The sequence below is a fragment of the Stylophora pistillata genome, chromosome 7 (genome assembly GCF_964205215.1).
Source record: "Stylophora pistillata chromosome 7, jaStyPist1.2, whole genome shotgun sequence".
In the NCBI taxonomy this organism is placed as follows: domain Eukaryota; kingdom Metazoa; phylum Cnidaria; class Anthozoa; order Scleractinia; family Pocilloporidae; genus Stylophora; species Stylophora pistillata.
In genome coordinates, this window is record NC_142525.1 from 25442896 (window position 1) to 25450716 (window position 7821).

The 7821-nt window shown below is 41.4% G+C and overlaps 1 long non-coding RNA gene across 1 annotated transcript; it reads right to left on the reverse strand.

The window, feature by feature from the left end:
* Positions 1–6231: 6231 nt before the first annotated feature.
* On the reverse strand, positions 6232–7161 carry LOC148727245 (uncharacterized). The gene is made up of 2 exons (XR_015989882.1): positions 6782–7161; positions 6232–6492 (listed from the first exon to the last, which is right to left on the reverse strand). It is a non-coding gene; the product is annotated as an uncharacterized LOC148727245 (long non-coding RNA).
* Positions 7162–7821: the final 660 nt, after the last annotated feature.

The window sequence follows — 7821 nt, forward strand, 5'->3', positions numbered from 1 at the left end:
TTTTGCGATGTTTTTGTACGAAAATAAGGCCGCAGGCCTCGAACAAGCAGCCGATGTTACCATGGCAACAAGAGTGCTGAACAACAACAACATATATTTAAACACGATAAAAATTAAAGCGGAGGTGATGTGGTCGTGAAGCTGAAGCATTTTTTAAAAGGCTTTTCAGCTTAATTTAAAATGTCAAATATCTGAAATGCAGTAAATGGTTTGAACCCGGGGGTAACATGTTCTCGGCAACGAGAACTATCTGAGCCGACCAAGGATAACATCAGAAGCAGAATTGCCTCCACTATACAATCAACGTCACTACATGACAGCAACTTGACTAAAGACGAACAACGCGCACTGAAACGACTGAGAAACGACGAGAACATAGTTATCCTACCAGCCGACAAAGGACGAGTTACTGTTGTTATGGACAAAACTGACTATCACGACAAAATGGACGCACTAGTTAACGACAAACGAACCTACGAAGAACTCAAACGTGACCCAACTCCTGCCCTTCAACGTAAACTCAACAGTAAACTACTGACACTCAAGAAAACGAACGCCTTTGACAACCAACGGTACTATCGACTGAGGTGCTCGGTACCACAGCCACCGAAACTCTACGGTTTGCCGAAACTACACAAACCTGGTTTCCCGATGCGACCTATTGTTTCTTTCTGTGGCTCTCCCACATACCAACTATCCAAGTACCTGACGACAATACTACAACCGCTAACCGACAAATCCAGACATAAACTACAATCCACTGAAGACTTCATTAACGCTACCAAGACTGTTCAGATACCTGACGACTACAAACTAGTGTCATTTGATGTGAAATCACTGTTCACAAGTATTCCACTTCAATTAGCATTACAATGCACTGAGACTGCAATCCGACAATCTACCGACCCACTACCGCTACCGACAGACGACATCATGGACTTGCTAAACATTTGCCTAACGTCTACTTACTTTCAGTACAACGGTAAACACTACAAACAGTTACACGGCACTGCCATGGGGTCTCCAGTTTCTGTTGTTATAGCAGAAATTGTGATGCAGAACATCGAGGAACGCGCCCTTTCGACTTGCCGACAAACGATACCGCTTTGGTTACGTTACGTTGACGACACATTCACCGCCGTTCGACACGACGAAATTGACGCATTCCACAACCACCTTAACGAACAAAACACTGACATACAGTTTACCAGAGAAGTCGAAGAAAATGGCAAACTTCCTTTTCTAGACTGCCTGGTAAGCCACAACGACAACTCATTACGAACGACAGTTTACAGGAAACCGACACACACCGACAGATTACTAGACGAGTCATCCTACAACCCTACATCACACAAAGCCACAACTATCAGAACTCTAACACGACGCGCACAACTAGTATGTGACTCGACAGACAGCTTATCCGACGAGAACAAATACCTTCACCGTGTTTTTACGAAGAACAACTACAACAACGACTTCATCCGACGAAACACTCACCGACCCACTACCACTACCGAAACAAACGACACCGCAACCCCTACGACTACAGCAACCATACCGTACATAAAAGGTATGTCTGAAAACATCTCGCGCATCTTACTACCCTTCAATATCCGCGTCGCCCACAAACCTATCACCACACTACGTCAGTTACTAACCAACGTTAAAGACAAAGACGAACCGAGGAACAGACAGGGAACGATTTATAAGATCAATTGTTCCGACTGCCAAGCCTCCTACATCGGTGAGACTGGCAGAAACCTCACAACAAGACTGACTGAACACAGACGGGCGACGAGGAAAGGTGATGTCAGCAATCACATTGCTGAACACCATCGACTTACCAACCACAACATTGACTGGGACTCTGCGCAATGCCTAACCTACAGCACTGACTATTTTCAACGACTGACTCTGGAAAGCTGGTTTACTAACTTAGAACAGACCCCTCTAAACAGATGTCAACAACTACCCGCCCCATACAAACGACTCATTCACGACATAAACATCACAAACGACCGAAAAAGAACAACCTAGCTTTACCGACAGACCGAAACAGACCAATCACGAACGACTTACGTCACTTGAGTCTTACAGCCAATAACATCACGGCAAAACCAACCGATCATTTCACACGAACTGGAATAAGAACATTCTACTGACAACAATCACTCACTTGACTCTGATGATGACTTCCGCACAGGTTGTCGAAACGTCAGTCACTGCCACCGACAACAGTCCTTCTCAGGACTACACTCACCCGGACGATCACACTACACCTTCACAAATATCTGAAAGTTAGTTTTCCAAAAATACCCTTAAAAAATGCTGTATACATCTAAATTTAAAAAGGACATTTACGTGTATCCCCGCTGAGTGCCTAGCGGCTTGCAAAATTTGAAGGGAGGTTAAAAATTTTCCCAAGATGTTTGATTTTTAGACTCGTTCCTGATGATCACCTCGACACATCGTGGAAAGAAGTAAAGGCTTGCAAACAAACAAATTTAAAGTACTTTATCGATACTTTGGTACTTTATTGGCCCTACATCTTGTACAGCAGCAACGAAGATCGAGGCCGCAGGAAACACCATACCCCAGAAGCGACCTGGTACTGGGTCCTACAATCTCAGCGCTCACTCTAACCCCAGTACGATGTCGCCCACATCGACAGAGCTGAATAACGTATGCGCATGCACCAGGTTTTGCCGCGGAAAACGAATTTTTGAGCAGTTTGCAGGGTTGGTTTCCTATTCTGTTGCTTCGAGGCGTCGTTTTCCTTGCCGCTTTTCTTTTACAGAACAACCCCCAAGAGCTTGGTACATCCCCTAAAAATTTTCGAAAATTAATTATCTCCTTAAAACCTCTGGAAATAGGAGAATGCCTTAGACGAAAACAAAGTTCCTCGGTTTGAAACACAGGGTGCCCACAAAAGCGGGGCGTCTGGTCGTCTGTTCGAAATATAAAGAAATGTTTGGGAGAATATTGAAGAGTTGTAAAATCGTAAACTTAGATCGAGAAATGTCTATGTTAAGGCTCAAAATAAACGTAAACCTACCTCAGTTGCTGTGTATTGTCGTTTCTGTGGTTCTAAATGGCGAATTTGAGCGATTTGATATATTTTGCTTTGACTGTTATTTTACTGTATAAGAAAGAGAAAAGCTTGTACCAGTAACACTTGAGCCCGCGTTGATGACCGCATACCCTCTGACGTGGCTGTCGCTCATCGGGCTGTGGCAAGTTTAGCATTGGTCTTGTTTCAACTATTCTTGAAAGACCTACTCGACGTCTCTAGGCGGTTGATCCTTGCCAAGGTAAACTCACCCATGCACTATAAACTTTCAGCTTGATTCCTATATCTACTAGCGGGGAATTTGTTTCTTAAAAGCTGAATTGTTAATCCCCGTGGCTTAGTGCTAGAGCTTTTGTTCGGTCATGATGAAGACATGTTCGTTATCGGTGCTCAAATTTATACTAATAACTCTATATTCACCAGATCTTTTATGTTGACTCGCTCATTCGTTACGACTTTGCCGGATATGGCTGGAATCGCTTGACTACTAACCAGCTATGATTGTGTTTTGAATGCCAAATCGTTTCAACTCGTGACTTGGGTTTCGGCATGCGCAAGCACGTTTAGATGAAGACATTGTTGTATTTTAGAAGCATTTGCGAATTGGTGCACATAGCATTACTTGCTATCTCTTTATTCAGCAGTTTGTGATGTTGTTTGCCTTATTCGTTTCCATTTTGTCGAATTTGGTTAGATTTGCTGGGTTACGAGCTGTAAAATGTGTCTTCAGAGCCGAATCGATTGAACTGCTTTTGTCAGCACAAGCCGCCCAGGCTCTGTCACAGGCTCTTTCACGGTAGATTATTATAGAGTTTGTATAGTGGTTTAGTTGGACTTGCTTTTGAGCTCCGTAAACCTAAAGTTGTGTGAAATAATAAAAGAAATAAAGTCTTACCTTCATACATAGTAGTCTGTGCAGTTCTTGTCGCGATTTGAGGCCGTTTCGCTGTGTTTTAGCTCAACGTCCTAGCACTACTACCAAGTAAAAGGGAAGGTAGGAAATCTGTGTCTCGCACACGTTGGCCAAAATCGCTCGAAAAACACACTTAAATACTTCCCCTTGAATCGAAACTTGGCAGCACGAAAACCAAATAGTTGCCCTTCGAGTTCATCAAAACAAATCCCACCATAGTTGGGTTGTCGAGCAACCAGACCAGCGAAAATCTCAAATTGACCGCCATTTCAACGCCGATAGAATGCGCATCCGTCAAAACATGTGCAGTCAAAAGTTCGTTACGACGCGGTCAGCCTGGACACTAACAAAATTAGTCCCAACGGGTAGCCCCACGATATGAATAATTAGTCAGAAATAAATACCAACCCACAAGTGGAGTGAATATTTTGCTTAATGGCTATTGTCAACTGAGGTCAATGTTTACCAAAACATTTCTGACTAATCATTCATATCGTGGGGCTATGCACAAAGACCTTAACTACCAGAAGGCTTTTGATTGAGATCTCTCCTTATGCCACTTTGTCAAGTACCCTCCCCTGGATTGTGCCGGTGCTTACATCTTCTTCCATTTTCTTTTTCGCTTCTTCGTTTTAGTGCCTTGTTTCGGTTCGGTCAATTTTGGCATTCCAGGATCTTTACACCAACAATTTGAAATGGAATACCATCAAACCTCAGACTGCAGCCCTGCCGTTTCCTGCGAGTCGGCCCATTCAGATTGAATTTTGTGATTTTGTGGCTTTTGAGTCTTTCCTTTCTGGCCTGAATTAAAGAATAACGATGGTCGGCAAACGTGATTTTTAAACTGTAAACTCGTGGAAAATAAAAATGAGGACACTTGCACAAAATGCTAACCATTGTTGGAAAATCCCCGTCTGTTTAAATATCGTGAAACGGGTAGTAGTGGCAATTTCATACGCTTTAATAAGCTCCTCTGCTCTTTTTCGTCCTCTACGTATCCCGAATAAGGATCGAAAGCGACTGAGAATAGAGATGCCCACGATGTATGGGCTGTTTCTTCTCCCACCATTGTCCTTCTCAGAGAACAATTCTCACAGAAAATTTTAGATTTCGTGCCAAATGTTAACACCTGATTGTTAAAGTAGAACTTTACTAATAATTTTCCGAACTTTCTAAACTTTTTAAGCTGAAAGTCGAAAAAGCTGAAATACAACTGTTTGAGACTCTAACGACGGCAATAAGTACACTCTTGCTCGATTTTATTTAGGATTTTAAATTTTTATTTATTTATTACTATTTTTTTAGAACCACTGCAGAGATCCGTTTCTGTTTCGGTCGATGTTAGATAGTACTTCAGTGGTGGCATGTCGACACTAAATGACATCGAGCGAAACCAGCCTCAGCCAACTAAGTTCCTCGGAACGACCATAAGCCACGTAATTCGGCGCAATACTGCTGAATCCATTGTAGATTTAAGGCGGGGGTAAACCAGAAAAAATGCCCATTTTTCAACCATTTTTCATGGCTAGGATTTAATTCAAAACTTAGGCAAACTATATATCCCTGGAAACCTTATGACTTGATGATCATGAAAAAAATATTTTTCGCTCCACATGTCAATTGTAATAGGATGCCATTCGTTTTATTGTGCCCCCTGCTGGGTTCTACCAAGGGTTACTTAATTAAGAAAAGATAACTCCTTCTGGAATGAATGAAAAAAAATGTTTTTAGTGTCAATTCAAAGAATACATGTTGCTTATTCTTATAAGCAGATGGATTTTTGATATGTTGAAAACATTTCAAATGGTGGTCGATTAAATTTCACATAGGAAATCGAAGTAATATTTCACTTCATAACTTTGAGTATATAAATCATGTGGAAAATTGCTCTGTTCATAACACAAAACTTATCAAGAGGAACAAATGCTGAAAATTTCAGATCATTCGGATAAATTGTTCTCAAGATATCTTTTCTTGAAGACAAAATTATTGCGTAATGAAAAAATTGCCTTTAAACTTACAAATAGCAATCACACTTAGTTTTTTAAATTATGCAACCATTCTAGTGGCCAAGTGTCCATATTTTGTCTACAGGAGTGTCTAAAAGTAATTCAAATGACTCCTGTTTCATATATTACTCCTTCTGCTTCTTGAAGGGCTTCCTACTGACGAGTCCTCAGAAGTTGCTCCCCTTGATGCTCTCTCTTTTCCTTCTGCATAGCCTGTAAATCAGACTTCATCAATCGTTTACTGTCTTTTGCATGTGCTGCCTCTCTGGTGCATACGGCCACCAAGGATAGATAGCCTCTCTTTAATTTTTAGCCTACTACTGTCTTCCATGCTACAGCATGGAAGACAACTCAGTCGTTAATGTCATATTATTTCCCTCACTGGGTCACACTACTTGATGTTGGAAGTGGACTGGATTCCTCAGAGGAATTGCACTGAAGGGAAAACTGTGACAGGAGCCCTGCCCTAGCACTTTTATCCTCCTTAAGAGTTAAGTTGCCTAGAAAGACAAATCAAGTAAAAATTCTAAGATAAATCAGGCAATTTTATCATAAATAGAGTAAAGACCTCAAGTCAGAAATATACATTTTGTGATTTTTCACCCCATAATTTTTTGTTTACAGTGTATATGCACAAAACCTAAAAATCTTTCTTGTACCTGATCCAAGATTTAATAGATAAATCAGTGAGATTCAGCAGGGAAAAACTGGAACCAAGGGCCGATATGGTATGGGAAATAAGTCATAATCGAGGACAGAGAACGACATAGACTTCAAAAAATTTCTCACCTATCTCACACACGTGCGCGTTTGAGACCGCCGTGGATAAATTTTTCACGTCTGTTAATCTATATCCCTCGCTTTCCTTGGTATCAGAGCTGTCTGAAAGAAGCTCATCGGCATATTTCATTTTCTCTCTGGAGGAACCAACAGTTTCTTTAGAGTCCGAGTTGCAAAATTTTTCCAATTATTGGAAAGCTGATTTTCATCCAGGGAACTGCTCAGAGTTGAGTGGGCGATTTCGCTCTTCAAACTCATCTTCCTGTTTTCGTCTTCCAGAAAAATCTCTTTCTTTTCTTCCAGTAGACAGATCTACTTCTCTCTCCAGCCATTTTCGATAACTTTTCCTTTGATTTACTGCTCTATGTACGTTGAATATCACATTCGACTGAAACCCGGACTAGAAGGTCAGCATTAGATTCCATCCACCAAAACCACCTCGGTCGAGAGGGACTGAGGTGGAATACTTAGCAACTTGCAAATCATAACGGAAGATTCTCGGAAATCCGCGCGGACACATAGCCGAACACCCGAAGAACAAACAGAAACAATGTGGCGGGAATTTTAAAGCGTGAACAATTTGCATGATGGTAGAGATACAGATAATTTTGCACACGTAAATTCTGTTGATGAGGCGCATAAACTCATTGCGGAATTCGAAACAGGATCGACGACGAAGTTTTCTTGCTTTAAGGCTGACAAAGGTTTCGGAAACACTGGTATGCCCATATATATTTGAAAGCGTTACGTCTTGCTAGCTTGTATCACTCTCGTCCTTGCTCTACTGATCCTATCTTCCATCACAATTTAACAACAGATCACTCGAACAGAAGTCACAAAATACTCTGGGAAGATCCACGAGACATTAAAGGTGCAAAAAATTCCTATTAATGGTGTGCCTTTCATAATTTTGGAAAGGAAAGTGTTCGATTGTCAACACGGCAAAGATGGAAAAGCTGGAGAGAAAAGGAAACGAAAAGACGCAGAAGTAAAAGAAATATTGCACTGTACATACACATATTTTTCGCATCCGCGAGATTGGTGTTACT